This window comes from Megachile rotundata, chromosome 5 (genome assembly GCF_050947335.1).
Source record: "Megachile rotundata isolate GNS110a chromosome 5, iyMegRotu1, whole genome shotgun sequence".
Taxonomy (NCBI): domain Eukaryota; kingdom Metazoa; phylum Arthropoda; class Insecta; order Hymenoptera; family Megachilidae; genus Megachile; species Megachile rotundata.
This window is the reverse complement of record NC_134987.1, coordinates 14,318,081-14,345,916: the sequence shown is the minus strand read 5'-3', so window position 1 is coordinate 14,345,916 and position 27,836 is coordinate 14,318,081. Positions and strand designations below refer to the sequence as shown.

Below are 27,836 nucleotides of genomic sequence, written 5' to 3'. Positions count from 1 at the left end.
TCAATTTCCCAATTTCTCAATTTTCCAATTCCCTTATCCCCAAATACTCCACTAGAAAATTTCTAAACTGACACTTGTTCTAACTCCACATACTCCACATGTATATTTCATATTAATTCACCTTCAAATATGTCCTCTCTCCAAATGTATATCCAAATACGTCCTTTTCATTAATATTTCCCTTCTCATTATAATCAAATTCCATTACTAATTCTATTACATGAAATTTAACATCACAAGTTTGGTGATGAACGTCATACATCAACAGTTTAAAAAATTTGTAACAGCCCGATACAGTTCCATAATCGTACACTTTACGACGCATCGGAAGTTCATAAAAGTCCATCAATAGAATCATTGAGAGTCATGAAACTCGTGTCGGTAAATTTTCCGTTCGCCCACGTCGTTTGATTGAATGGGAAACGGGAATCGCGTGTGGCGTTCTAAATGCGCTTTCTTTTTCTTCCAGTGAGATTACCACATCATATTCTTGCCAGCAGCAATAGCAACAGCAACAACTCGCAATTTTCTTGTGCATTACGTGGCTGCATACCGCGCCGGTCTCTGCCGAATGTTAAGTGTCGTAACTAAGTCTTTCACCGTCGCGAAATTAATATCTTAACGAGATATAAGTTCTCTATTAGGTTGATATGATTCAATTTGTAGGAGGACTTGAGTAGGTGAAGGATTGAGAGAAGAGGGAATGGAGAGAAAAAGATGGAAGAGGGAATGGGGGATGGAGAGTCGTGAAGAGGGGGTTGATTATGTGAACGTCTGTGGTTGAATAATGAAAAGGTGTTTGAAGAAATATGTTTGAAGGGAATGAATTAATATTAAACGAATTTAAATTAATATTTTAACGAATGAAACTGTATAATGGCAAGAATTAACAGTGGAATTCATGAAGCTCTAGATTGTATTAGAGATTTGTCAAGTTAAAGAACTTTTTTATAAATGCTTAAATACACAACTTGTCAAGCTAATAAATATAAAAATTCATCTTAGAAAAAGACATTGAAAATTGCAAATTTACATATACTTAAATTCACATCTTTTCAAACTGTCAAATATAAAAATTCATCTGACAAAAAGACATTAAAAATTGCAAATTTACATATACTTAAATTCACAACTTCTTAAATTAACAAATTTAAAAATTCTTCTAATTAAAGCACCTCATAATAAAAAACCTTAAAAATTGCAAATTTACAATTATTTAATTTCACAACTTCTCAAGCTAATAAATTTAAAAATTCATCTAATAGAAAGACATTGAAAATTGTAAGTTTATATGTACTTAAATTTACAACTTCTGAAGCTAAAAAATATAAAAATTCATCTGATAAAAAGACATTAAAAATTTCAAATTTACATATACATAAATTCATAACTTCTCAAACTCTCAAACATAAAAATTCTTTCAATTAAAGAACCTTCTAACAAAAACCCTTAAAAATCACAAATTTACAAAAACCTAAATTAACAACATTTCAAAGATATAAAACCTATAAATACATTAAATTAAAAGTTTGTAGATATAAAAATTTCCAAGCACCATACAACAATTTCTTATACTGCCAATAGCTGTCAATAGCAGTATAAAAGTAAACCGTATTCACGAAATAAAGTTTGGTCCTTAAAGGCCATATAACAAATGAAGCAAAATGAAGTTATTTTACCGAGAAAAGTTGTGTCGAAACAGTGAGTATTAACGTTCCTCAGAAAAGTCATAATTTATATTTCTATAACTATTTCCGACCTATCAAACATTCACCTAGTGGTGAACTGGGAGTTTTCCAACTCCGTGACGAAACAGTATGAATGCGCCTACCTCCGAGCAATATCTACACGTTACATAAATTGAACTCTTTCCCACAATAGATCTCAACATCGAAACGCAATACAAAGCGCGGAGTATGACGCAAAGAGGTCTGATAGAGCACCCTTTACGGACGTATCTTCGCGTTAGTCTTAATGTGATTTACGCGGACCGTTTCGGCAAAAAACAGTTATGTAAAAGTTCCGATTCAAGTTTTAGTCTTACAAAAATATCTGTAGATTTTCTTCAAATTTTTAAGCTTCTAAATTTCTGGGTTTCTAAATTTACATTGGGTAGATTGAATATTAGGACGTGGGAAAATTTGGGAATTTTGACTTTATATGGGAAAATGTGAAAAAATGAAACTTTTTTAATTACAAATTTTTAAATATATGACTTTATACATTTAGATTGAATTAATAGAAAATTTGGAAAATTGTATGAATTTTACAAATGATTTAACGCTATCTCATTGGAAGACGACACCTTTTCTATTTGCAAAAGATGACCTCTTTTTTATCTTTCGAACCAAGTCCTATAATTAGTTATCAATATTTTTCAGAATTCAAGGTTTTTCTTACTCCCGATACTAACTTGTTCTTAATCAATGTATGTTATCTTCCGACGTGATGTTTATTCTTTTATTGTTCACGATTTAACATTTTATTTAATTATCTGACTGTGTTGCTGGTTCGACTGTGAGTCATACCTATTAAATAAATATCACGACTTTTTAAATAAAATTAACATTCGATTATTTTTATGTGATGTTCAAAAATAATTCTTCAAACTTTGAAATTTGGTCTTTTGAAATTTGATAGTTTGGTACTTTGAAAAATTTGGAAATGTGGAAGTATTACAGTATGAGTAGAGTTGAGTATTAGAGAGTTTTAGAATTTTCAGAATTTTCTAAATTTAAAAATTTAGAAGTTTGAGAACTTGAAAATTTAGAATTTTGAGAATTTAAAAATTTAGAAATTTGAGAACTTGAAAATTTAGAATTTTGAGAATTTAAAAATTTAGAAGTTTGAGAACTTGAAAATTTAGAATTTTGAGAATTTAAAAATTTAGAAGTTTGAGAACTTGAAAATTTAGAATTTTGAGAATTTAAAAATTTAGAAATTTGAAAGCTTGGAAGTTTAGAACTCTGAGAATTTAGAAATTTATAAGTTTGAGAGCTTGGAAATATAGAACTCTGAGAATTTAGAAATTTAGAAATTTGAGAGCTTGGAAATTTAGAACTCTGAGAATTTAGAAATTTAGAAGTTTGAAACCTTGGCAGTTTGGAACTTTGTGGATTTAGAAATTTAGAAGTTTGAGAGCTTGGAAATTTAGAACTCTGAGAATTTAGAAATTTAGAAGTTTGAGAGCTTGGAAATTTCGAACTCTGAGAATTTAGAAATTTCGAAGTTTGAAACCCTGACAATTTGGAACTTTGTGGATTTAGAAATTTGGAAAATGGAAATCTTGCAAGTTTAAATTTCCCCAACTTTACTAATTACCCTCCAAATTATACCCCTCATATGTCCCTCGCATTCCTTCTCTATCTTTCACAGCGTCCAACCCAAAGATCAATTTTCATTTAAAAACAAACCTTCCCTCCAATTTTCTAATTTGACTCATCACATTACACAACTCAATAATCAACTCACTAAAAATTAATTTTTGACACAGATTCCCAACAGAACAGTTAACCAGTTAAATATAATTTGATCCGTCCATCGGTTGTTTTAAACTCCAGCAGACGGTAATCCGTTCATATTTTATTATCAACTGTTTTTTGCTCTCGTCTCAAGGACGAGGTCAGGCATGTATCTCGTCTAAAAATGGCGATCCATGGCCGAATTCGGATTTCTCAGGTATATAATACGTAGAAAATTAAGCGTTGATCGCGCGTCGAGATAACTCGTCGACCCGAATAAACGTCCAAATGGATACGTTGACTTACGCAAGATTTTTGATTGCTCTTCGTTCATCCCGGTTACATAAACGGTAAAACGTATCCCTAGCAATTATGAAATGACGATTACATTATATCATATTATAACTTTCCTGCTGAGTAACTTGAACGTGGAATCCGTGTTGTGAAACACGACGTTACTTAAACTATTATGCTTAAAAATCGCGGGCCTCGGTACACGCGTATCGAACGAATCGAATTTCATCCAGTTTCGCACTGGCGAATTCTTTTTATCGATCGATACAAGTGTTGCAGAAGTTTTTGAGCGGGGGCTGTGTCGACATGTCAGGTCGCCATTTTTGGGGGCTTCGGATGAGAAAATGTTGATGGAATATTGGAAAATTGTGGGGTTTAGTCAGGTGGGGGTTCTGGAATTTAGTCAGAGTTCTACAGTGGAGTTTAGTCAGAGGATTTTGGAAATTATGGAGTTTGGTTAGGTGAAAATTTTGGGATTTGTGGAGTTCAGTCACATGAGAATTTGGGAGATTATGGAGTTTAGTCAGATGAGAATTTGGAAGATTATGCAGTTTAGTCAGATGAGAATTTGGGAGATTATAGAATTTAGTCAGATGAGAATTTGGGAGATTATGGAGTTTAGTCCGATGAAAATTTGGGAGATTATGGAGTTTAGTCAGATGAGAATTTGGAAGATTATGCAGTTTAGTCGGATGAAAATTTGGAAGATTATGCAGTTCAGTCAGATGAAAATTTGGGAGATTATGGAGTTTAGTCAGATGAGAATTTGGGAGATTATGGAGTTTAGTCAGATGAGAATTTAGGAGATTATGGAGTTTAGTCAGATGAGAACTTGGGAGATTATGGAGTTTAGTCAAATGAGAATTTTGGAATTTATGGAGTTTAGTCAGATGAGAACTTGGGAGATTATGGAGTTTAGTCAAATGAGAATTTTGGAATTTATGGAGTTTAGTCAGATGAGAATTTGGGAGATTATGGAGTTTAGTCAAATGAGAACTTGGGAGATAGGGTGGTTGAAAATTTGATAATTGGGAATTGAGAAAGTTGAATAATTTAGGATTTGACAATTTAAAATTTGGAGAAATATGAAGAGTTTTGGGTTTGGAGATTTGAGAATGTAGAGATATGTGAATCTGAGGATTTGGGACTTTTGAAAACACTAAGATTTAACAATTTGAGAAGTTAGAGAAGATAGATATTTCTAGGTTTGGAGATTTGTGGATTTGGCGATTTAGAAATGAAGGAATTGGATAATTTACGTAATTTAAAATTTAATAAGTTGAAAACTTGAAACATTAGATCTTAAGATTAGGAAATGTCAAAATTCAATGATCATTGATCGATTCCTTGATTGATTCATTCATCATTGAATTGAGAATTTGAAACTTCGAAATTCTGGTTTCTTAGAAATTCAGAAATGAATAATTGTCTTGCACTCTACACCTACTTAATCAAACCATATTCTACTTACATCATATTTAACCATGCAAACATATTAATAAAAACAACTTAATACAAAAATATATTAAAAACAAACAAGACTTCCCCAAATACATATATTCTCTTCAATTTACTGCAACGTCACCAGCTTTCCAAATGAAAGAATGAATTAAAATTGAGTAGATTCCACCGAAGCCATTTACAATCTAAATTCGTCATATTGTTTCTTTCTGTCGATCCATCAATTTCACGCACCAGTAAGAATAATACAATATTCGATGACTAATTGTTTCGTTTAATGGATCTGTCTTGGAGAACGAGACAAAAAGTATCATCGGCAGTGGCGTTACGTATTGACATGAAATTGTGACAATTGTTGGAACCGATTACGTAAACGATGGTCTGTCACGAAAAGAAATTTTTCTCTTCGTTATCATTTATACGGTTATAGATGTAAGAGTGAAAAGCGGGACAGGGAACGATTATTTGCCTGGGTTCGGAGACGTAACGAATAACCTCACGGCCGCTTGCACAACAAGTAGGAGGCTATACCTATCTGTGTAATAATGCAGTTACGAAAATGGCGCGAATAAGTCTCCTTAGGTAACGCCGACGTTCAACGTTAACTCTGGATGCGAATGAGATTACGAACGCTCCTTTTTATTCGCCTTTGATTAGTCCTACTAGTGCTTGGTTAAGTAACAGATGGAATATTGCTTGGGATATCTGGAGTAGGGGAGCAGCGAAAGATTTTTTGAATCGTTTCCAAATGTTAGGAGCTTTTTATTTCTTATATTTCTCTGCTTAGACTCTCAGATTTCGAAATTTCTGAATTGTCAAATATTTTCTAAATTTATATTTTTTTAAATTGTTAAATTGTCTAGTTATCAAATAGCCATGTTCACAATTCCCGAATTTCCTAATTTCCCAGTTTTTAATATTTCTGAATTAGCAAATTTCCCAATTCCTCAATTCCCCAATTTCACAATTACCCAATTTTTTCAATTCCCAACTTCTCAAGCTTCCGAATTTCCAAATTCCAAAAATCTCCAATTCCCCAATTCCCTAAATCCCCAATTCCCCAATTCCCCAATTCCCCAATTCCCCAATTCCCTAAATCCCCAATTCCCGAATTCCCCAATTCCCCAATTCCCCAATTCCCCAATTCCCAAATTCCCCAATTCCCCAATTCCCCAATTCCCCAATTCCCCAATTCCGCAATTCCCCAATTCTCCAATTCCTCAATTCTCTAATTCCACAATTCCACAATTCCCAAATTCCCAAATTCCACAATTCCACAATTCCCCAATTCCATAATTCCGCAATTCCATAATCCCCTAATTCCACAACTCCGAAATTCTCAACCTCTTAAATTTTCAAATTTCCCAATTTCCCAAATCCCCAATTCCCCAATTCCCCAATTCCAAATTCCCTAATTCCGCAATTCCACAATTCCCCAATTCCCCAATTCCCCAATTCCACAATTCCACAATTCCGCAATTCCATAATCCCCTAATTCCACAACTCCAAAATTCTCAACTTCTTAAATTTCCAAATTTCCCAATTTCCCAATTCCCCAATTCCCAACTTCTCAAATTTCCCAAATTTCCAATTCCCTTATTCCCAAATTCCCAATTCCCAATTCCCAAATCCTTAAATCCTTTAACTGCTACTAACTAACTCTCACAATGTCCCCTCCACCTTCCCAACCACTCCGTCTCTCAAATTCTAAACAATCAACTTCACCATTCCCTCCTTCAACTTGCGTCAGCGATGCTAATATTATCAATACTTCGTTAATCGACACCTGACTGAACATTGCGTCTATACAATATTTACGTTGCCGTTATAACGTTGTTCATATCAGTCTAAATAACAATCACTATCGATAAGATATCGATAATCGATGGCTGTACCTCTCTATCGACGTATCACCACTGCATTATCAGTCTGAGATTCGATTATACAGTCCGATCGATCGAAACTCGCATAAAGGATGTCTGGAGGTTTCTTTTCGGCGAATGCCACGCGATCTCCGGTTCTAACGGTTCGGTAATGATCGAGGAGGTTACGTAAGTTGGTATATTCCGTGAGTAACAGCACGTCGCTTCCTTCCAAATTTCGTGGAACTTCGATAATAATTCCGAACCGATCGATCGATCGACCCGGTCAGACGGAAAACAACGATGCAACGTTATCGTGCATTTACACCGAGCGAGCAAATGTTGCTCTAATCTTTGCTTTGGTAAAATTCAATACTCGTTCAATATTCAGTCAATACACTTCATTAATTTTAGTGACCTTGATATATTTTGTCTGGGACAACATTCTGAACAAGTTTTTTATATGCAGATCGATGCTTGGACTTTGTTTCATATTTGTAAAAAATTTTAATGAAGTTTGTATTAGATTGGTATACTTTATTATTGAACGTATTTGTGTTGTAATACTGGTTTGCGCTTTTTGGAGAATGTTCTTGGTGTAGTATATCCGAGGACAGTATGTATGTGACATACATATGTGACACATAGGGCGTATATGACATATTTGACACGTACATCATGTATCATATATGTAACATATTTGGCATTTTGACAGATTTTACTTGTTTGATATGTTTGAGACATTTAATACATACATGTCACATGTGACATGTGTGACGTTCGTGACAGTATATGACATATACATAGAAATCATGTATGTATGATGTTTGGGTCACATATGATACAAATGACAAGCATGCTATAATATAATACATATGATGTACATACATATGACAACATATCACACATATGACACACATGAAATGCATACGTATATGACATGTGTGACATGTATGTATAACATATATGATATACCTATGTGACATACCTAACTTATATTACATATATATGTCACATGGCACACATGACACATATGGCACATATGGAACACATGACACAACATATATGATATAATTTGATATGCTTAACATATATGACACATACGACTACATTTGTTTATAAATAAAATAAAATAAATAAAATCTTTATAAATAATTGATTAATGACACATATGTTTGTACATACATAACATTCATGTATCAGTACGTTTTAATGAATATAGGATCGTGCAAACAAATTTACAATCATCGTAATTGAAACATATCCTAATAAACCAATACTCATTCCTTTCTTTCCACACATTGAAATCTACCGTAAACAAAGAAATCAAACATCCGTCCGTCCGTTGTAAACGCACCTTTACCTTTAGGTTGCATGGTCGAGCAGCCAAGGAAACATATCTTGTGCAACTTAGTTGCAGTTCTTCGAAAAACCCTAGCCAATACAGTTATTTGAACTTCCCTTACTTCACAACACACCGATCACGGGCTTATACAACGCTCGGCTGATACCGTGCTGCGTTACTCTTTACGTAACGGTCGTTTAATGTTTGAACAAATTGTACGATGTAGATTAAACGCGGCTCATTAGATAGCGACTCACGGACATTCGCTCGTTCAGATCATGTAGGCGCGAACTTGTTTCGATCGATGACTTTTTTTTTATTTATTGACGGATCAAGGGTGTCCATTCTGATTGATTTATCGTGCGTGACTATTCTATTATGAACCATGCGAATCACGTTTCATAGTGATTTAATGAATACATCGATGTGATTTGAATATAACTTTCGATCCGTTCTGATTCATTTTTTGACAGTAGAAAGTACAGCTGTAGCTGTTTTTAGGGATTTTGGGAGTTCTGGAGGATTTCAGAGACTTTGACAAGTTGACATTTTTTGTGGTTGAAGATTTGAAGTTTTTGAGTCTTTGAGGGTGGGAAATTTTCTGATCTGGAATTTCTAATTTTTCAATTTATCAATTTTTCGATTTTTCAATTTTTCAATTTTTCAATTTTTCAATTTTTCAAATTTCTACATTACTGTATTACCAAATTATCAAGTAACCAAATTACCAAATTACCAAATTACCAAATTACCAAATTACCAAATTACCAAATTATCAAATTACCAAATTACCAAATTACCAAATTACCAAATTACCAAATTACCAAATTATCAAATTACCAAATTACCAAATTACCAAATTACCAAATTACCAAATTACCAAATTACCAAATTACCAAATTATCAAATTACCAAATTACCAAATTACCAAATTACCAAATTACCAAATTACCAAATTACCAACTTACCAAACAACCAAATTACCAAGTTACCAAATTTCTAAATTCTCAAATTTCTAAATATCTAAATCTCTAAATTTCCAAATCCCTTAATCCCCAAATTCTCAAGTCCTCACATCCCTAATCTCCCAAATTCTCAAATCCCTTCATCTCCAAATACCTTCATCTTCCAATTTTTAACATCCCCACATCCCTAACTCCCCAAATTCCTAAGTCCCCAAATTCCCCAATCCCCGTCTCTGCAAACCTCTAACCTTTCAAATGCCAAAATTCCCCCACCTCCCACCAGAAACTTCAACATCTAAAATCCAGCAGTCAGTCGAAACTTCAAACGTTCAAATGCACAACTTCAGTTCCCATGATTATTTTGAAAACCCAATACTTTTTCCACGAAACGTTCCAGCTGTAAAGGCACACGTACACATACGTAGGTAGAAACGAATAGGGGCACCAAAGAGAAAAGGCAGCCAAAGGAGAAAAGAGAAGATCAAAGCGTTCATGCGTCCTCTTGCTGAAATCGCTTGGTGAGATCTAAGTTTGTTTCTTCACTTTTGGAAAACACGTTACATAACCTCCGTTACATAACACTTACAATACGATCTATGGTGTTACATAAATAATGTGTGTCTAACGTGCGATACGCTCGCGAGGAATTCGCGAACGAGAATTTCGGGAACGTTTGGAGAATCGCGTTTGCAAAATGGTCGAACTAGGCATTGAAAGACGCGAGGACGACGGCGACGTCGCGACGCTGTCGAGCACGAATATTCTTATTGTTGTAAGCGACCTGTGACAGAATCCGCTGAACAAAACGCGAGGACGATGGAACGCGGGATGCTTCTCGTGAACAATGGAGAGGTCAGATTGATACAAAAGAGATTCGAGGAAAAATGATGAAAGAAAAGCGATAGAGTAGCGGCAAGAAATATCAATCTCTCGATATGTACTGAAAGAAGTACTTGTAACTTCGAGATACTTTCCTTTATTTCGACAAACTTATATTTACTTAATTCGGTTTAATTTTTATAATAAATTGTCAGGCTAGCTTTAATTTATTATATGTTGGAAGTTTTAGTTGGAAAATTATAGTAACAGTTGATGTAAAATTTAATTAGATAATTTATGAAGTTTGGGAATTGTAGAATGTGGCATTTTGTCGTCGCCATTTTGTTTAGAACTACAGAGTCAACTTTGTTAGAAGACATACTTTGCTGTAATAAATATAGAGTGCAATTTTATGAATAGGGAAATAAGACATTTTATTAATTTTTGTTTAAAAAAATTTATAGGTTTATAAATTTTAAACTTACAAGTTACTATTATAAAATACCTATATTCCCCAAATTTTAAAGTTGAAAATTTACAATTATTACAATTTCAAAGTTACCAAATCCCTGAATGACATTTCTAAATTTTCATATCTTTATGTCTCCAAATCTCTAAGTTTTCGAATATAATTTCAAAACTCCCAACCTCTCCTAACCTCAAAACAGCTGAATTTCCTAATCTCAAAAATGCCAAATTTCCATATTACAAAATTTGCAAATTACCAAATTACCAAATGAAAATATTAAGTCCCCAATGCCATAATTCTAAAATCTAAAAACCCCCAATTCCCTAAATTTCCAAATTACCAAATGTCCAAACTCCTAAATTTCTAAATTACCGAATGTCCAAACACCTAAATTTCCGAATTACCAAATGTCCAAACTCCTAAATTTCGAAATTACTAAATGTCCAACTATTAAATTTCCAAATTACCAAATGTCCAACTATTAAATTTCCAAATTACCAAATATCCAAATTCCTAAATTTCTAAATTACCAAATGCCCAACTCCTAAATTTCCAAATTACCAAATGCCCAACTCCTAAATTTCCAAATTACCAAATGATCAAACTTCTAAATTTCCAATTTACCAAATATCCAAATTCCTAAATTTCCAAATTACCAAATGCCCAACTCCTAAATTTCCAAATTACCAAATGTCCAAATTCCTAAATTTCCAAATTACCAAATGCCTAACTCCTAAATTTCCAAATTACCAAATGTCCAAACTCCTAAATTTCCAAATTACCAAATGCCCAACTCCTAAATTTCCAAATTCCACATATTCCCAAATTTGAAACTTCCACCTTTGCAGAATCCCAAATCTCCACTGACCCAATTTCAAAATATTCACATCTCCAAATCCCCAAATTCAAATATTCCCCTTTCAACTAAAATAAATTAAATCAACCCCTAATCTTAAACTTCCAAAATCTTAAAACCAACAAACCAACAACCAAACAATACACACTAATGCACTCCATAACTATCCTTATCATACAAAAGAAAGCATAATTTTATACTTAGTATATTTCATAAACTATAACAATTATCTTAAAAAATTGCTCGATTGTGAGAAGTCAGCCGAATGAGGTCAAAGTTCTTGGCAAATTGCAACTGTACCGATAAGAATAATCATTGTTTAAATATCGAAATCAATATTTACGATGCAATTATAATTAATGTAGGCGTTTATGATGCTGCGATATTTAGTCAACTATGCGGCATCTTTTCATCTATTCTTAGAAACTTGCTCGATTACTCTACGTGCTCAATTTATAGATTTTTCATCTCTCGCTGAATAACAGCTGGACGTTACGCAAGCCGTTTCTTTGGACACCGTTGTTCAATGTCGGTTGGCGATTAAACATTTACGTAAATTGCTATTGTTCCTGTTACGGTTATGAAAATTCAGCAAATCGCTACATTGTTACTCGTAACGTTGTATTGTTCGTCTGAAAGATGTTTTGTTGCACACACTTGGAAGTCATTATGACTTTAAATAATGATTTTGCTGCTATTTGTGTTATTTTTATTTTTGTGATTCAATGTCGGAATGATAGGTTGATAATTGCCACGTCTGCAAATTTTATATGTTTATATATTTTCATAAATATCTAAACTTTTGAGTGTAGTCATTTTTGAACTTTTAAGATTTGAAATTTAACAATTTTTTGAATGTTTCAATTTCTATAATTTACAGATTTCTCAAGTGTTTAAATTCTGGATTTTCTTTCTAATTTTTCAAGTTTCCAAATTTTTACACTTCTAAAATTTTTTAAATATCAAATTTTCTACATTCACAGATTTCTCTAAAATTCAAATTCGCAAATTTGTCAATTCCCAAAATTGCAAATTTCCAAATTTCCAAGGTCGGAAATTTCCAAAACGTTCAAATGTCCAAACCTCTACCTTATTAGTTATTTCTCAAATTTTCCTGTTATCAGCTTTCTAAATCCTTAAATTCTTTAATTTTCAAATTATCAACTTTCTAAATTTAAATTTTCAAATTTTCAAATGTGAAAATATTTTAAATATTCAATTTTCTTCATTTCCAAATTTCTACAATCCTCAAATTCTAAATTTTACAAATTTTCATATTCCCAGGATCTGAAATTTCATCAATTTTCAAGCATCCAAATCTTCAGTTATATTTATCTAAACATTACTTTTGTTAGTATAGCAAGTTATATTTACGAAGGCACGATCTTCAAAAAGAAACTTTCGAAGAAATTTTGTTGAATAATCCACAACATAATATTTTTGAAATGTTTGTCTGACACCTTCACATTATTAACATCCTGTAAAATCAAATAATACATTTTTCATCTTGTCAAGTTTGAAATAAATTACGTTTTATCAAAACCGCCCCCTTTCTTCCACGACATATATTTCATAAAAATACTATCTGTCTAAATTTTCAGTATGATAGAAATCATTTTAATACTAGGACTACCAACCAAAATGGCCGGCTTCAAGTTTCACATTTTGTTACCGTTCTTTCGTCAAAATATCTACCACATTTTATCGAAATAAAGAGTGGTTACATCCATCGGCGTTTTACTATTCATATACTCATTTTTTTGTTTTATTTAAATTTAAGTAAAATGATGGTTCTAGTATTGAACAACTTCTGTTGCATGTGAAGTTACAAAACGAAAAAGAGAATAATTATTAGCAGAGAAGAGAAAGAGCATGTAGGAGGAAATGTAGTGAATCAGTTTGGAAATGGAGACCGGATTGTACGTTCAGTTTTTGCGTAATGGTGTCCCTTTGTGGGGGATCGTTGAGTATGATGAAACTGAATGAGTAAACGTTGCTTAGGATTAGTCACAGTCTCTGACTATGATTTAGATCGCTGTTTCACTGGTAGTCTTTGCCTGTTGATTTGTCTTCGTGCTCGTAAGAAAGAAAACTAATGTTATCCCTTTGGAAATTTATATGAGTGTAAGAATATTCGTTGGTAAATAAACGTGTAGGGACAGCAAAATTGTGCTATCTATTAACTTGTAATTCTTTAAAATTAACTTTAACTAATAAATACATAACTTGCAAATATTACGACAGTTTATTGGGACTTATCAATGACCAATCACCAAACAATCAACGACGTCAGTCAAATTAACATCAATCAAATTAAGTTTACAGCTCGTTTGTGTTCGTCAAAATGGACTTCAAGTAAGAAATACATAATTTATGAATATTACAACAATTTATGAATATTAAAACAATTTATGCATGACTAATTACCAAACGATTGATGAAGTAATCGAAGTTTGCAGCTTCTGAATACACTCTAGTTAATCATATATCTAGTTATCCACAGTTGCTCAAAACTGCTCAAAACTTTTACATGCCTATTTAAATACATAGAAATGAAGTCATTTTAATGGTTAATTTTCTGTACTGTTTACACATCATATGCTTACTGAAGATTAATGAACAAAATACTTGAAAAGTACTATTGGAGTAGTAGTAAACTGGAAGTAGTGTTAAACTGATCCACATATACAGCACAGTAGATGTTAGTTTATTAGCGAAATTAAATGTAACAGTGTGAAAAACTGCCTATTGCCTATCATAAGAAGACCCTGCAGGCGCCATCATCTCTATGGGTGTCTGGCTGTTTGTCACCAAACGCCATCATAATAAAAATGAAGCACCTTAGCTCCACTTCCCGTACAGCAATGAAAGAGTCAAGAGTTCATAATGTTCACAATCCTTCACAACCATAGTTCGAATCCGACTAAAAAGTACCCTTTTTAATCTTCATCCTACTAATCATCATCCATTTCAAAAGAATATTTGAAAAGTACCATCAATAATGAACCTCTCTAGTAAACTAAAGTGGTATTAAATCAAATGTCCTTCCCTAAAGAGGAAATCCTTTTTGGATTTTAATTAATCCCAAATCCAAAAAGACTTCGTTCCTGCAAAAATAAGAGGAAGATGGAGAAAGAGGAGTCCATTTAATGCGATCTTTGGTTACATAAAGCTTAGACAGAAACAGGCGGACGGCGACTTCTTGCTAAGCTAACGTATCGCGTCCCCAGTTACGTGTAAGCAGATATGTACGTACGTGTGAGTTGATATGTACATATGGATCGTTCGCGTACGTGGAGCGCACGCGTGCGACCAAGTCGTGTTATGTAAAGTTTAGGCCAATGTTGGAGCATAGTTGTGCGCACGTGGTCAGCCCGAGGAGCGACGATCGGCGTGCGACTCGAGCACGTGTTTAACCTGGCCCGAAGTGCAAATTTTCTAACATTTATGTTGCGAAGTCATCCGTGACACGGGTCACTGCCAAACGGTGTGGTATACGAATGTTTTCTGGTATTTCTTCCTTCTTCCTGCAAAAATACCGATGACGGTCAGGCTACCGATGCTGGTAAAACTACTGATGCTGGTATTTTTGTATAAGGGATGGACGGGGATGTTTAAAAATGTCGAATGGTAATGTGGATATTGAGAATTTGGGAGTTTGTGTATTTCTGGGTTCGAAAAATTAGGAATTTGGATATTTGGGAGGCTGAAGATATGTAGGATTAGAGATCTGCGAATGTTAGATATATGGAAGTTTGGAAAATTGGAAATTTAGAAATTGAAAAGAGTAAGAAATTGACGAGTTTGAAGGTTTGGAAATATAGAAATTACAGAATTTGGGAATTTGGTAATTTTGGAATTTGCAAAATAGGGAATTTAGGGTATGTGTAATTGGGGAAGTAGGGAATTTGGGGAATAGGGAATTTGGGGAATAGAGAATTTGGGAAACAGGGAATTTGGGAGCTAGGGAATCAGGGAAATAGGGAATTTGGAATCTAGGGAAATTGGAATCTATGGAACTTGGAATCTAGGGAATTTGGGATCCAGAGAACGTGGAATCTAGGGAATTTGGAATCTAGGGAAATTGGAATCTAGGGAATTTGGGATCCAGGGAACGTAGAATCTAGGGAATTTGGAATCTGTAGAACTTGGAATCTAGGGAATTTGGGAACCAGGGAACGTGGAATATAGGGAATTTGGAATCTAGGAAAATTAGAATCTATGGAACTTGGAATCTAGGGAATTTGGAATTTAGGGAACTTGGAATCTAGGGAATTTAGGAATTTCGAAAATTGGGAATTTAGAAATTTAGAAACTCGAAAATTTAGAAACTTGAAAATTTGAAATTTCTACAATTTGGAAAATTTAAAAAATACCAGAAAAATAAAATAAGAATTATTTTGATTCAGTTCTGCCGTTCATTTATATCAACACCACCTCTAGTGAAAGTACACACAAAATTAAAAATCAATCGATCAGTCAAATCTTAAGACACCGATCATAATTACCACCTCAAAAAACACGATGATTAAACTTTCTCAGATCGTAATAGTTCATCGGCTTGTCACGATTTGACACATAATTTAATATCTTGTCACGCAGTTTAACTTTTTTGAAGCACAAAGTTTTCATACGTCTGAAATATTGGATGAAATAATTGAGAAACAAGTAAATAGCGGAGCGATAAGAATACAACTGCGTATAATTGAACATTTTAAACACCTGGTAGCATGAGAATGCCATTATGCAACATTTCTATGTTAAGTTGAAAATGTAGTATAGTTTCCTTATCACCTTGTTTCATAAAATTGGGGCGACGTGTTCATTATATATTTATCTGTATATGTAATATTTGTTAACATAAGTAAAAATTCGTATCTTGGAAACTCAGAAATTTATAATAGAAATGGTACAAAATTTATAACGTATATAAAATATATAATTGAAATTTTTAGATGAATACATGTATACAATATTCCACTGAAATATACATTAATGTATGATTGAAATAATATTATAAATGCATTATTTATTTATTATATGAATTATAAATAATACAACACATTATCAAATATATGAATTTCTTTGTGGACTCCTATCTTTATAAATGTATATAAAATGTTTGTTATACGTTGTAAATAATAAATTTGTAAGTATAGAATTCAAAGAGGCATTTCATATTTTTGCTGTTTGATGAAATATATTTAATAAAAGATAGAGTAAAATAACGTAGGTATAATTTTAAGGTAGAACTGCAAATAGTCGTGACATAACGAGCACGTCTTAAAAGTGCTAATAATTAATGCATGATTACATCACTGTTCTTATGTATTGGATGATTGCAAAACTCTTGATACGATAACCATTTAACTAATTCTACGTTACAAACTTGGTACCTCCGGATCAAGATACACTTTTTTAATAATATTTTCAACTGATAAGCATAAATCTATTTGCTATAAATCACAATTTTTATCAAATTGCATATATATTTATTTTGGTTTTTAAATATTTAGAATGAAAATTTGAAATGATATTTAGAATGATAATTTTCAAAAATAATAATTTATAGAATTTTAAAAATGTATATAAGAAAATCAACATAAATCAGAATTAGGAAAGATGGATCAATCACGGTTGTGGAATATCTAATTTAGGAAATGTGGAATTTGGGAAATGGGGGAATTTGGGAAGTAGGGAATTTGGGAATTAGGGAATTTGGGGAATAGGGAAATTGGGAAATAGGGAATTTGGGATCTAGGGGATTTGGGGAATATGGAATTAGGGATCAAAGGAATTTGGGGAATAGGGAAATAGGGAATTTGGGATCTGGGGAATTTGGAAAATGTGGACTTTAGGATCCAGGGAATTTGAAAAATGTGAATTTGAAATCTGGGGAATTTGGAAAGTGTGGACTTTGGGATCCAAGGAATTTGGAAAATGTGGAATTTGGGATCTGGGGAATTTGGAAAATGTAGACTTTCGGATCCAGGGAATTTGGAAAATGTGGAATTTGGGATCTGGGGAATTTGGAAAATGTGGACTTTAGGATCCACGGAATTTGGAAAATGTGAGATTTGGGATCTGGGGAATTTGGAAAATATGGAATTTGGGATCTAGGGAATTTGAAAAAAGTAGAAATTGGAAAATATGGAATTTGGGATTTAGTGGATTTGGAAAATGTGGAATTTGGGATCTAGGGAATGCGGAAAATGTGGATTTTGGAATCTAGGGAATTTGGAAACTGTGGAATTTGGAATCTAAGGAATTTGGAAAACGTGGAATTTGGGAATTCAAAAAACTTTACGAATCAAGTATTAATTGAAATATTCATACAAAAATTATGAAAAACTATTGTCATGCAATTATAAAGAATTATTTTACAAATTCATCAAAATTTGTTTGTGCAAAATTAAAAAAAAAGTTATCTTGACAAAATAATAAATATTTTTACAATTTTTGCGATATCAATGCTAAATTCTACTTTGCAATTTATATAACACTTACATGTTTTTCCTAATTTTCGAAAGATAAAAACATTATCGAGGTTATCGTAACAATAAAAAAATAAGTATAATACAGATACACTTTATGAGTGCTGTAAAAAAAAATTTCAGTTTTGAAAATAATGTTGCATAACATCTCTATTAAGTCTTCTCTTTGTACAAAAACATCTGCAACGATCTGATCAATAAATTGACAACGATCAGACGCTTATTCGATTCTCAAAAAGTCTACTAATTCCTGACAGCTGTTAACTGAGTCATTTTTCGACTACAAAAGAGTCTTTTTTATTCCTCGCAACAAGTAGCAAAAAGGTGAATGAAAAATGTTAATCGATCTCGTAGGATGCATAAGCTAATTAGACGTGTTTCTCTCTTAATTAATATGTAACGACACAATGGAAAAAACAGACATTTTTCAGTGTTACTAACATTATTGCATTCCACGTGTTTCTCATAAGTTAACCCGAGAAAATTCCTTGCTGATTGAAGCCTGAAGCAAAGTGGAGGGAAAGCGCAACGAAACCATAGTTAATAACCGTATCATAGCCACATTTTCTATTATCAAATGCCACGATGTAGCTTTTCAATTTAATTTCAAAACAGCATGCCGTGGAATGAATTTTGTATGGTTTAAGGCGATTAAATGTTCTACGATTTCATGAAATTTACTTGCAAATTTAAAGTTGTTTTACAATTGCAGAATTGGAGATTTGTGCAATTATTTATCTTTGAAATACTGATACTTTAGAATTTTGCAATTTTTCAATTTTCAAGTTTTCAAGTTTTCAAATTTTCAAATTTTCAAGTTTTCCAGGTTTCCAGTTTTCAATTTTTCAATTGTTCAATTGTTCAATTGTTCAATTTTTCAATTTTTCAATTTTTCAATTTCTCAATTTTTCAATTTTTCAATTTTTCAATTTTTCAATTTTTCAATTTCTCAATTTTTCAATTTCTCAATTTTTCAATTTTTCAATTTTTCAAATTTTCAGTTTTTCAATTTCTCAATTTCTCAATTCTTCAATTTTTCAGTTTTTCAATTTCTCAATTTCTCAAGTCCTCAATTTTTCAGTTTTTCAATTTCTCAATTTCTCAATTTCTCAATTCTTCAATTTTCCAATTTCAAATGTTTCAAGTTTCCAATTTTTTAATTTTTTAATTTCGGAATTTTTGAGTGTCAGTATTGAAAAATTGTAGACTTACAGAATTTTAGAATTGTAGATTTGAAGAGTTGGAGTACTATGTAGATCTGAAATTTCAAAATTATAAAATTTTAGTACTTTAATCTTTTAAAATTTCAGAATTTCATAATGTGAGAATTGAATCGTTTGACAGTGAATCTAAAAAAATGTTTGCACATACAACCACCGTTCAGAACCATGCATGGCCATATATCCGGAGAGATGAATTTAATAAAAATGTTTCAAAAACCTATTGACTATCATACTTAGCTATTACTGAAATAAAGTTCGTAGCTAAGAATAAGAAATCTAAGACCCATCATTTTGATGATTTCCGTAAATCCAGTATTAACATCTTATTTTATGACGCATAAGGTGCGTCAACTAATCACACCATGTCAAATCAAAGAAAAGAAGTTGAAATCTTACACTATTTCTCTATTCAATCTCTGCAAGTTATAATTGTACTTAAACTCCAAATTAAAGCATTCTAAATATACGAGTAAGATTTGTCACAGTCGAAGTGAATGCGTCACGTGTGGGAGGCGATATTGAAATGCAAGGGGCTAAGCGCCATGATGTAACAGTGAACGTATTAACACTAAAATTACCAAAGACCGGTTCACAAGTTTCTCATTACTAGTTGCACAATTTGTTAAGGTAGTGCTCTCGAAATCTACGTCGACTTTTATCAAGATAAAGAATTAATTTGTACAATAATTTACGCTTTATCATCTGTTTATTTTTCGAATTCGTTTTCAATTTCGAAACCAGCGTGCATTATACGCTGGTAGGATTAACGTCGTATCGTTGCAGCCGTGCATTTCGATAAAGAAATAATTTAAATCCGTATAAAAACATTTTCGGAGGAAGATACGAGCGATAAAGCGTGCGTCGCGACGCGTATCTCGTCTTCGCGCTCCAACGGAGACAAATCTGTATAAACAGTAACCGGCGATTATATAATGACGAATCAATTAACACAGATAATAACACCAACATAACCACGGAATATTTACAGTTCACAACTATTTTATCTGCTTTACACAACACTGAACGGTACGATTGCATACGTTCCACATATAAGAGTAGGTTCTCCTTTTTTTTGACAAGTAATCATAGTTTCAAGAAATTACGCTACGAGAATGATTCTTGTTTACATACATCGGTACATTAATATTTATGCTTTTGACCGCGTAGAAAAAGCGTAATTTCATTGTAAACGATGCAGCGTGCGATCACGTAGCAACGATGTTGAGCACCATCGACAAAAACTGATTCTCTTATGTAACTGATTATTCAGAACAACGTCATCGATGACTGATAATTTGTCCCGTAGATAAGGCTGAAATAATTTGAACGGAATCCGATGATCGCCTTGTGTGAACTTTGAGGAGCTGAGAACATTGCAGTTTGGAGGATTTTTAAGTTGGGGTTTGGAGATTCCAGAATTTGAATGTATAGGAGTTTTGGGAGATTGAAGGGTAGGAATTTGGGGATATGGAAATTTGGGAATTTTGGGGGAATTTAAGGATTTGGGAATTGGGGAATTTGGGGATTTGGGGATTTGGGAATTTGGGTTTTGGTATATAGGAGATTTAGGGATTTTTGAATTTGGGAAATGGGGAATTTGGGAATTAGGAAATTTGGAATTGGGAAATTTAGGAATTGGGAAATTTGGGGATTGGGAAATGTGGGAATTGGGAAGTGTGGGAATTGGGAAATGTGGGAATTAGGAAATTTGGAATTGGGAAATTTAGGAATTGGGAAATTTGGGGATTGGGAAATGTGGGAATTGGGAAGTGTGGGAATTGGGAAATGTGGGAATTAGGAAATTTGGAATTGGGAAATTTAGGAATTGGGAAATTTGGGGATTGGGAAATGTGGGAATTGGGAAGTGTGGGAATTGGGAAATGTGGGAATTGGGAAATGTGGGAATTGGGAAATATAGGAATTGGGAAATATTGGAATTGGGAAATGTGGAAATTGGGAAATTGGGGATTGGAAAATTTGGAAATTGGAAGATGTGGGAATTGGGAAATGTGGAAATTGGGAAATTTGGGAATTGGGAAATTTGGAAATTGGAAAATGTGGGAATTGGGAAATGTGGAAATTGGGAAATTGGGAAATTTGGGAATTGGGAAACTTGGAATTGGGAAATTTGGGATTGAGAAACTTAGAATTGGGAAATTTGGAAATTTGAGAATTTGAGAATTGCAACTCGTTATTTCTTATATAGGTGCTCGATATCGGTTAACCTTCCCCCAGTCGATTTTAGATCAGTTTTAACTCAGTGTTACATAAGTATTAATAATGTTTCCTTAGTCAGTTAACGAAGGTGAAGAAATTAGCACTTACTGTTATTTTTAATACGTTGTCGACTATTCTTTTTCTGCTACTAGCATTTTTACTTCGTTTTTTGGTCATTTTTGTACTGTTATATTTTTATGTTAAATAATTAGTAAGTTGAATTAATACAATTAATAATAGTCTGTTATTAGAAATCCCAAATCCCCAAATAGCAAAATCCCCTAGTCATCAAATCCCCAAATCCCCAAATCCCCAAGTCCCCAAATTCCCAAATTCCCAAATCCCCAAATACCAAAATCCCCTAATCATCAAATCCCCAAATCCCCAAATCCCCAAGTCCCCAAATTCCCAAATTCCCAAATTCTCAAATTCCCAAATCCCCAAATTCCCAAATTTCCAAATTTCCAAATTCCCAAATTCCCAAATCCGCAAATTCCCAAATACCAAAATCCCCTATTCACCAAATCCCCAAATTCTTAATTCATCCCCAATTTCTCAAACTTACACAAATTCTGAACCCTTAAAAATCATAAAATCGTAAACCCCATTCTCTACACTCAGAATATTTTCCTCCAATAAAACCAGATTTACTCCTGACTATTCCTATGACAGGCAGCTCTCGCAACCCTAACGCGCTAATCCAGTTTCTCTTCCGAATCGTTCTATTTTCGCCGATTTTTCCATTGTCAACATTGATATCGTGTTTATATAATCACCTAAACGGATTGATTTAATGTTAACCGAAATTCTAGAGTCGCGTAAGTTTCTACATAAATATCGTCCGAGAGCAGCTTATAATTAGACGGACTGTTTCGTAAACAGACATCGCATCCTGTATAATTAATTACTTGGCTAGCGAAAGTTACACGCGTTTTTGGCCTCGAATCACGCATTTTTTTAGCTTCATCAACTTATATTGAATATTTAGTTCAGATGGTGATATTGTTTCATATAGGGGATGTCACGGGTCATAATGAGACAATGAGACATTTTACACAAAATATAAATTGTGGATGACTCATTTGTACGTCAATGATCTTATTTGCTTACTTGTTTAATTTTCAATGAACTTCGTTTATTTATCAATGATTTTATTTGTTTATTTGTCAGTGATATTATTTGTTCAGTTGTCGATGATCTTATTAGCTCATTCGTCGATGATCTTATTTGTTCTTTTGTCAATAATCTTATTGGGTTTATTAGTCAATGATCTTATTTGTTCTTTTGTCAATAATCTGATAGAGTTTATTTACAAATGATCTTATTTGTTTATTCATCAATGATCTTGTCGATTTTATTTGACAATGATCTTGTCTGTTTATTCTTCAATTATTTTATTGATTTTTTTGCCAATGATTTTATTCATTTATTCGTCAATGATCTTATTTGTTTGTTCAACAATGATCTTGTTGATTTTATTTGTCAATGAACTTGTTTGTTTACTCTTCGATTATTTTATAGATTTATGTGCCAATATTTATTTTATTTGTTTATTGTATGATATTGTCAATTTTATTTGCGTCGGCCTGCTTTCGTGCAAGAACCGTCGAAACGGACAATAGCTTCGAGAAACATCACGTCGTCGACCAACGTGTTTCGTCTGCGTAACTATTGTTACGTCACGGCATCATATAGCGTTAATTTTCATGAAAAACAAGCTTTTCTCAGAATTAAGCGACTTAAAGCGAGCTGATTGTCACGTGTGCTTATTATTTACCGATTTCGATAATCTTCGAACGTCATTGCTCGTTTTCTTAACTTGACCTGCGTTAATCGTTGTTTGTTAAATTCACTCTTGTGTTTCGATCAATTTTTTATGGAATTGTCAGACATGATATATTGTGGTATTAATCTTTTGGCAGCAATGAGCGATTGGGCTCTCGAGGGGCGATCAACTGTGCAAATGGAGGGCACTTAAGTCTGTTCATGGACCCATTTCGCAATCTGAAAATTTTACAAATTTCTACGTCCCGAAATTTCTATATTTTATATTTTTATATTTTTACATTTAGAAAGTTCTACATTCTTACATTTGTAAATTATGCATTTGTCATTTGTTATTTGAAAATTTAGAGATTTCACATTTGCACATTTTCAAGTTTCTAAATTTCTAAATTTTTATATTTTTAAGTTTGCAAATTCTTTACTTTGTACAGTTATATATTTTGAAATTAAATTACCAGATCACTAAGTTCCTGTATTTCCAAATTTTTCATTACTAATTTTATACATTACCAGTTTTTATATCTTCACAATTAAAAAATTTGATAAATCGAAAATTTAGAAATTTAAAAATCTTAAACCTTTAGCTTTAGTTTTGTAAATTACCAAGCATTCAATTTGAAATTTTCAGAATTTCAACTTTCCAAATTCTAAATGTATAATTCTAAAACTTATAATTCTTGTAAAATTCTCATTGCATTTACTACAATGTAGAATTGAAATTTTCTAAATTTTTAAACCCTCAAACTTGTAAATTAACTTACATAATCAATCATAATATCTCCAATACAAAATGTAATATTATTTCACAGAAATTGCAACTAAAATAAATTGAGACTCAAACTAACCGTCAGTCTTACAGTCTGAAATATCTAATATCAATAAAATATTGTAACAAATACCAATAATTTATGTAAAATTACAGCCCTATACAACTGGAGAAAAATAAGTTTGTAAAGCTTTCATAGGCTCGCGAACAAAAGGTGTTCAAGCGCCGATATAAGATCCGCCGCAAGGCAGGAAACTCTTGACTCGGTGTTAGTCCCCAGTTGGCTACTATCGCGAACTCCAATCGAGCGCAACGCAATTATGTAAGGTACGAATTCTATCTAAAATATATTACATAATGCTGATTCTACGGGCTACTCTAACCGATCGGTGCTCTCTAGTAAAACGTATTGTTTACCGCTCCGAGAATAAAACTCGGTGGCGTCGACTCAATTCGATTACGATTTACCACTCGCATATATATTTTATTCAGTTACTATATACCATAAACAATTTACCATACAGTTAATAATTTACCACGTCAAATTTTAAATGTATTTTCTGATGGGGACTGAACAATTATTTTTAGAAAGTTTTTCAATTCAAATTAAAATAATACATATGTGAGATACAGCTTTGATGTGTTGAGTTAACTCATTTTTAAGGAAATTGATATTTTGTGAATTTTTTGTATGACACCTTTCATTGTTAATAAAGATAAAATTATTTTGTTCCATGTGTTTAGGCTTTGATATAAATTTTTGTGAATTATGTTAAGATTTTGTATTGAAATAATATTGATATCAATAGTGAAATATGGCTGCATGGTTTTTTATAAGGTTTGAATTCGAGTATTTCTAGCTGTAATTGGCAATTGGATATTTTATGTTAAGAATAATAATCGAAGTTTGAATTTATTAATTTTTTTCATGAAACTGTAGAATTCAAATTTTTTCTTGAGGTACAGTTAAATGTTTTTTATTAAACATTTTCATTCAGTTGTACTTTATTGAATATTTTCATTAAATTGTACTTTATTAAATATTTTCATTTAGTTGTACTTTATTAAACATTTTCATTCAGTTGTACTCTATTGAATATTTTCATTAAATTGTAGTTTATTAAATATTTTCATTTAGTTGTACTTTATTAAACATTTTCATTCAGTTGTACTCTATTGAATATTTTCATTAAATTGTAGTTTATTAAATATTTTCATTTAGTTGTACTTTATTAAATACTTTTTTCAAACTGTACCTTATTAAACATTTTCGTGAAACTTATTAAACAGTATCAGTAAAGTATAGTTTACCAAACATTATCATTAAACAGTTACTTGTTAAATTATTTTCATGAAACTTTTTTGTTGAATTACAGGTTTTAAATTTATACACCACGAAGTAAATGTATTATGTCATCCGTGTCAGACTTTCGACGTTGCAAAGTTGACTGTTTCTTGTTTAAGCCATTCGCAAAAGAGATTTAACTCAAAGAAAAATTGATTCTTATTTTTATTATTTTTTTTTTTTAGTATTTTACACACAATCAAATACTTCATAAACCAACAAATTTTTCATCTGAATTATATTTATCTTTTGAAAAATGTAAGAATGCCTGTGTGAATTAACAGCGAAGGTTAATTAAAATATTAATTCGATAAAGGGAGGTGTTCGAACGATGTGCAATATAACTTAATTATATTTCGTTTTACGCATTTGGCTTTGATAACGTTTTAAAAATAATTTTCAATGATTGTCTGCTATTGATTATATAATTATATAATTTCGATGATTATATAATTTCAGTTGAAATTCGTTGAAAATCAGAGCTAATTTTGTTTTCAACGAACCTGATACACAATTTTTACAACATTCTTTTTATTATACATATTTTCAACTATTTAATTCTGTTACTATTTTGCTCGACTTATTGAGATTTTACGTAAGACTTTTTTGCTGTTATCAAAAATGTATAATAAAATTATTAATACGTTGACGTAACTTTTATATAATTCAGAAGTTTATTATCTATGTTGGATGGATGAATATCAAACTTTGTTATAAATACATTATTATAAACGTATCTAACTATAGTTGAAATAACAAGGTTAATAAAATATAATACAAATATAACGATAAGCAATATAATAACAAAAAATAACTACAACAATAATAACGATATTTTTACTCAGAAATTATGGACATTTCTCACAAAATGGAAGACCAGTTCAAGAATAAATTAGTGCGTCACCCAAGCGTAGCTGACATGGCCGTCAACTTAACAATAAAAATACATCGTCTAATTTTTATTCGTTATAAATGGACTTCAGTAAAATATATCTGTTATCAAATAACGATATTTACTATTCAGAAATTAATAATGTTTCTCAAAAAATAGATGACCTAGTTCAGGAATAAAGTACCCAAATATGGCTGACAAGGCTATCAAATTAATAATAAAAATACTTCGTGTAATTTTAATAAGTTAGAATGTTTACTAAAATATAATATAAATTATCAAATAAATAACGGTATTTACTACACAGAATTTAAAAATGTTCCTCATAAAATACAAGACCAGTTCAAGAATAAATTAGCGCGTCACCCGAACATAGCTGACATGTCGGTCAATTTAATAATAAAGATGCTTCGTCCCACTTTTATGTATAAAAAGGTTGTTTACTAAAATAAGTAACATCGAATAGAGATACTCACTACTAAGAAATGAAGAATTTTTTTCATAAATTGGGAGATCAGTTCAAGAATAAATTAGAGCGTCACCCAAATATGGCTGACATGGCGATCCACTTTATAATAAAAATGCGACGTTTTATATTTGTACGTTCAACTGAAGTTTGCTGAAATATAATGTGTGTTATCGAATAAATAATTGTTAATTTGGGCATTTGGGCATTGCGGAATTGGGAAATTAAGAATAGGGGAATTTGGTGATTTGAGAATTTAGGAATTTGGGAATTTGGGAGTTTGGGAATTTGGAAATGTGAGAATTTGGGAATTTGGGAAATGGGAAATTGGGAATTTAGGAATTGGAGAAAATAGGGATTTGGGAATTTAGAAATTGGGGAAATGGGGAATTGGGACGTTGGAAGTGGGGGAATTTGGTGATTTAAGAATTGAGGAATTTGAGAATTTGGGAATTTGGAAATGTGAGAATTTGGGAAATGAGAAATTGGGAATTTAGGAATTGGAGAAAATAGGGATTTGGGAATTTAGAAATTGGGGAAATGGGGAACTGGGACGTTGGAAATGGGGGAATTTGGTGATTTGAGAATTAAGGAATTTGGGAGTTTGGGAATTGGGGAATTGGAGAATTATGAATGTGGTGATTGGGGGAATGGTGGAATGGGCAAATAGGGAAATGGGGGAATGAGAGAATAAGAGAATAAGCGAATTTGGGAATTTGAGAATTGGGAAATTTAGAGATTTGGAAAATTGAGAATTTAGGAATTGGGGAAAATAGAAATTTGAGAATTTGGAAATTTGGAAATTAGGGAATTTGAAAATTTGAAAATTTGAGAATTTGGAAGTTGGAAATTGGGGAATTGGGAAATTGGGAAATTGGGAAATTGTGAAATTGGAGATTTAGGAAATTGGAGAATTAAGAAATTGGGAAATTGGGGAATTTGGAAATTGCATGAGACACCCAAGCATGGCTAACAATTCAACCTTAATAATAAAAATGCCTTCTCACACATTGCTGACTACCTTGATAAAAATTCTCCGTCCAATTTTCAAACGTTAAGAACGAAGTCATGTTCGAGTACTATTAGTCTACACATGCGACATGTATGCGTATCGAG

At 32.2% G+C, this 27,836-nt stretch overlaps 1 long non-coding RNA gene across 1 annotated transcript; it reads left to right on the top strand.

Annotated features, from left to right (window-relative positions):
- Positions 1-9,751: 9,751 nt before the first annotated feature.
- LOC143264550 (uncharacterized) lies at positions 9,752-26,866 on the top strand. Its single transcript, XR_013038298.1, has 3 exons — positions 9,752-9,906; positions 24,174-24,344; positions 26,208-26,866. It is a non-coding gene; the product is annotated as an uncharacterized LOC143264550 (long non-coding RNA).
- The last annotated feature ends 970 nt before the right edge of the window (positions 26,867-27,836 follow it).